Raw genomic sequence first — 5059 nt, forward strand, 5'->3', positions numbered from 1 at the left:
CTCCGCAGCGGGTCCTGTCAGCGTGGCCGCGGCCCCATGTCCTCGGGTAATGTCCACAGAGCGTACTGAGGAGGCCGGGGTCCTGTGGCGTGGTCGCGGCCCCATATTCTCTCGGACTGTCCACACTGGGGGCGGCTCCAGTTCCTGCAGGCAGACAAGGCAGGCTGAGCGCGCATGCCCTGCCCGGGTCAGGGAGCTGAGCTCGGCGCCCCCTGTGGGCGGCGCAGGCAGTGCAGGAGGCCGTGCAGGATGCGGGGCGCTCAGTTCCCTAGACGCACCTGGCCCCTTCCCAGATCCAGCTGAACCCAATAAAACCTTGGAAATTTCTAACTGAAATGGACTACATTATCCCGGTTTCTCCAGGAATAATTAAGGAACAATGAATTGGAAACCATAAGATATGAAATGAAATGTAGACAAAACCTTTACAACTTCCACCAAAATTCACTCAAAATTGTACATAAATTTAAGAAACACATCTATCAAAATATCAAAAAGAAAACATAAAAGAAAATCTACATGACCTTGAGTTTGCTGATGAGTGTTAACACACAACACCAAACACCGATCCAGAAAAGAAACAAATTGATAATGTGAACTTTATAAAGTTAAAACTTCTACTCTGTGAAAGACCTTGCTCGGAGAACTAAAAGACAATCCACAAACTGTGAGAAAATATTTGCAACACACACATCTGATAAAGGATCTGTATTCAAACTAGACAAAAAACTCTCAGAACTCAACAGTAAGAACACAAATAACCTAATTAACAATGGGCAAATATCTGAACAGACACCTGGCCAAAATGATGTACAGATAATAAATAAGCATACAAAAATACGCTCTACATCCTCTATCATTAGGAAGTTACCAATTTAAACAAAAGTGAGTTAGTGCAGCCCACCGATTAGAAATGCTAAAGTCCAGAAAATGAGGATACCAGTTGCTGAAGGGTGAGGAATGACAGGAACACTTCTTCATGCTGGGGATACACACTGTTTCCACACAAAAACTAGCATGCAATGATGCACAGTAGCTCTATTCATCATAGCTAAAAAATTGAAGAAATCAGGGTGTCCTTCAATAGATGAATCCATAAGCAAACTGCGGTGCCTCCAAGTGAACGGTGCCAGGAAGGCCCCACCAGTCTGCAAGAAGGGTGCGCATGGGGACTGCTGGGCCCCTGCACCTGGTCCTGTATAAATCCACATGTGTCTACTGAGTGCCCTCACAGGTCAGGGCTGTGCTGGCACCTGGAGCTGCCCAGGCAGAATGGAGCCAGCAGCACTCTTCCCTGGTGGGAAAGTGGAAAGAACAATACATGACCTTCGACACCCTCCACAACCCTTGACTGGGGTTGGGTTGGATTTGAAACAGTCGGTGACCAGGGAGACATTTCACTCTTCTATTAGAGCCCAGGACTGAAGGTAGAAAACCAATGCTTCAGCTCAATCTTGGACTCATGTGTAACCCTGGGCAAGTCCTGTCCACCCTGGAGGCCCAGGGAGATGGAGGAAGGGAAGAGGACCAGTTATGTTTAAACCTAACCCTGACCCTGACCCTGACCCCAAACCCCTAACCCCAGACCCTGACCCTAAGCCCAAACCTGACTCGACACCTTATTACCTAACCATGTACCAGAACCATCTGATCTGCACTATTCTACTATGGCATAAGCTGAGCATGTAGCCCTTTGTAATAATGTGTAATTGTGACAAGCGGTCTTGTTTTCTCTGCTTATGGGAGACACCTAGTTCTTGGGTGTGGACCTTATGCCCCCTTCTTCTTTCAATCCTCAGTTCAAACCTCAAGTCACCGATATGTTCAACAGTTCTCAGGACAATAATCTTCTAGGTGTTTTGAGATCTTGTTCATTTTTTAGTGTTCCTTCTTTATCTAAATGTAGGTAAAAAAATTATTGCAAATTTGATTTCTGAATTTATTTTAAAATATTAATAATTCTGTTTATTTTTAGAAACTCAGTATGACATAATTCTGACATACAAAAGTATAGAGCACAATTTAATAAACACACATATTTCATCACATCGCTTAGGGTTAGGGTTACTTTACACCAAAAGTAACCACTATCCTTTGGGGGGGGTTATGATTTCTGTAATTATATGACAAATACTGTTTCCTATGTTACAAAACATTCTACATTACATATGTGTTATTACTTTATAAAATTTTAAAACATACACATGACATCATCATCTAAACCTTACATTTAATGTCTAAAATGTTTCATAAATTGACAATAACTTGATTATAGCTCTTTGGATTGTTAGTTCAATGGGGACTATAAATATAACTCATGTCGTTGATAAGTGTATTATCTATATTCATACAAATGACTCCTTGGTGGGCGCCTGGGTGGCTCAGTTGGTTAAGCGACTGCCTTCGGCTCAGGTCATGATCCTGGAGTCCCGGAATCGAGTCCCGCATCGGGCTACCTGCTCAGCGGGGAGTCTGCTTCTCCCTCTGACCCTCACCCCTCTCATGCTCTCTCTCTCATTCTTTCTCTCAAATAAATAAATAAAATCTTAAAAAAAAAATGACTCCTTGGTGTAGCAGAATGCTAAGAAGTGTTCCTATGAGCAGTGAATTTTCTTTAAGAAGAGAAAATTCTGATTCTTGTTTTCATGAAATTTATTCTGGAAATTCTATTTTCATTTTTAATTAGAAGGAAAGAACAGATGGTTGGGTAACATGATGAAAAAAAGTTACTAAATTTCTCCAGTTGCTGCTTTTTCTTACTTGTATAAAATAAATAAACACTAAGAAAGGTGTCGGTCCAGAAAAGAAGACAAAGCAGCTCACTAGTATGAGAATAGCTAACATGGGTAGCTTTGTTTTCAAGAGAGCGTGATGAAACCTGGATGGCACTGTGAGCATTCTGAACTGTTTTGTGGTGTCCGTAAAGGATATTCACCATGTAGATACTATTACATGTCATCAGGAAGAGAAAGAACAAATCTTGAATGAATACTGTACTTAGAAATATTGGCACTATCTGGCTATCAAATGCCTTGTTTTTTGTTTTGTTTTTTTTTTAAATTTTATTTATTTATTTGACAGAGAGAGACACAGCGAGAGAGGGAACACAAGCAGGGAGAGTGGGAGAGGGAGAAGCAGGCTTCCCGCTGAGCAGGGAGCCCGATGCGGGGCTCGATCCCAGGACCCTGGGATCATAACCTGAGCCAAAGGCAGACGCTTAACGACTGAGCCACCCAGGCGCCCCTCAAATGCCTTGTTTTTACAATAAGCACTATAACACCCAAGTCCATCACCAGTGGTATTCCTGTTGGCCACAGTTTGTAAAATGACCACAGAATAGAGGGCCATGTGGATCATCCAGAAGCAAAGTAAAGAGGGTTGAATGAATGCAGAGATTCTGTGTTTAAGACAGGCCCATTTAGGATTACTTTGGAGTAATAGTCACTGCCTGAAATGTACTCCGGAGGGCAGTTATGCAGAGAAATACTCCAGGTAACTCTCTGAATATAGATCACTATTCCACATCCAGTATCGCCCATCTCCAGCCTAATTCCAAAGGATGACATTATATTTGGAATCCCTCTGAATATGAGTATCAGGGCATTAGCCAAAGTTAAGAGGGCAAGAATCACATCTACAGGCTTCTTCTTATGAGGATGAATTAAGAAGGTGTACATATATAATGTAAATAACAAAGAATTCCCCATGAAACCAATACAGGTTAGAAAGATAAAGAAGATCCCAAAAATTATGTCACTGGAAATCATTGTCTTTCAGTCTCTCTTAGATCTTCAAACCGAGTCCAGTACATCCTATAAACAAATAATTTGATTATGAATGTAAATATTAAAGGTAATTGAGACTGAAGAGTAAGTTATCAAGTTTCAGGGAGTCTCCCTGCAGAATCAGCAAATATACGGCTATACCAGACCAAGGGATCATCGAGATTCCTAAAGAACAGAATTGTTAAGGAACAGAAGGCAATGGTTATGAAGACTGAGAATATCATGTGTTCTGTGAAAATTAATAAAAGTAAACTTTGTTTAAAAAGAAGTTGGTGGGGGGGAGCGCCTGGCTGGCTCAGTCGTTAAGCGTCTGCCTTCGGCTCAGGTCATGATCTCAGGAACCTGGGATGGAGCCCCGCATCGGGCTCCCTGCTCATCGGGGAGTCTGCTTCTCCCTCTACCTGCCGCTCCCCCTGCTTGTGCTCTTTCTCCCATTCTCCCTCTCCCAAATAAATGAATAAAATCTTTTAAAAAATAATTTAAAAAAGAAAGAACTGTTAAGGAACAGAATGCGATGTTTATGAAGACTGAGAATATCATGTGTCCTGTGAAAATTAACAAAAGTAAACTTTGTTTAAAATGAAGTCAGGGGGCCAAACACCCTACCATTCTACATCAGTTACAGACCCAACAGGGAGAGACGTCTCTTACAACTTAATGCTACTTTAGCTACTTTACTATCCCAGCAGGAGGAAGGTGGTCTCCTCCCGCCCAGGCAACAACAGCCCACCAATGAGAGGCTATTTGGCCAATTCCGAAGACTATTTTTACATATTATGAGACACTTTTATTTCAAAAACTTTAATTCTCAATAGATATATTCTAATATCCCTGTCTTTCTATGCACATTGAATGCCAGTGGCATCTGTGCAACGATATCCTTCCCAAAGCTTATTGTATTACATGGCTCATTTTTACAAACTGTATTATTGTAGCATATATAAATATGTCACACAGATTCTGCTAAACAAAACCTATTGCACACTAATTATATTTTGTTACGTTTGCTGTGAGGTTGACTACTTTAAGAAACATTAAATCGGGCTCCCTGCTCGGCGGGAGTCTGCTTCTCCCTCTCCCGCTCCCCCTGCTTGTGTTCCCGCTCTCGCTGTGTCTCTCTCTGTCAAATAAATAAATAAAATCTTAAAAAAACACACACACACAAAAACTGTGGTCCTGGGGCACCTGGGTGGCTCAGTCATTAAGCGTCTGCCTTCGGCTCGGGTCAGGGTCCCGGGGTCCTGGGATCGAGCCCCGCATCGGGCTCCCTGCTC

At 42.3% G+C, this 5059-nt stretch overlaps 1 pseudogene; it reads right to left on the minus strand.

Moving 5' to 3' along the window:
- Positions 1 to 3198: 3198 nt before the first annotated feature.
- On the minus strand, positions 3199 to 4932 carry LOC115938451 (vomeronasal type-1 receptor 1-like; annotated as a pseudogene).
- Between the last annotated feature and the right edge of the window lie 127 nt (positions 4933 to 5059).

This window comes from Leptonychotes weddellii, unplaced genomic scaffold (assembly GCF_054177405.1).
Source record: "Leptonychotes weddellii isolate Sample4059 unplaced genomic scaffold, ASM5417740v2 HiC_scaffold_14763, whole genome shotgun sequence".
In the NCBI taxonomy this organism is placed as follows: domain Eukaryota; kingdom Metazoa; phylum Chordata; class Mammalia; order Carnivora; family Phocidae; genus Leptonychotes; species Leptonychotes weddellii.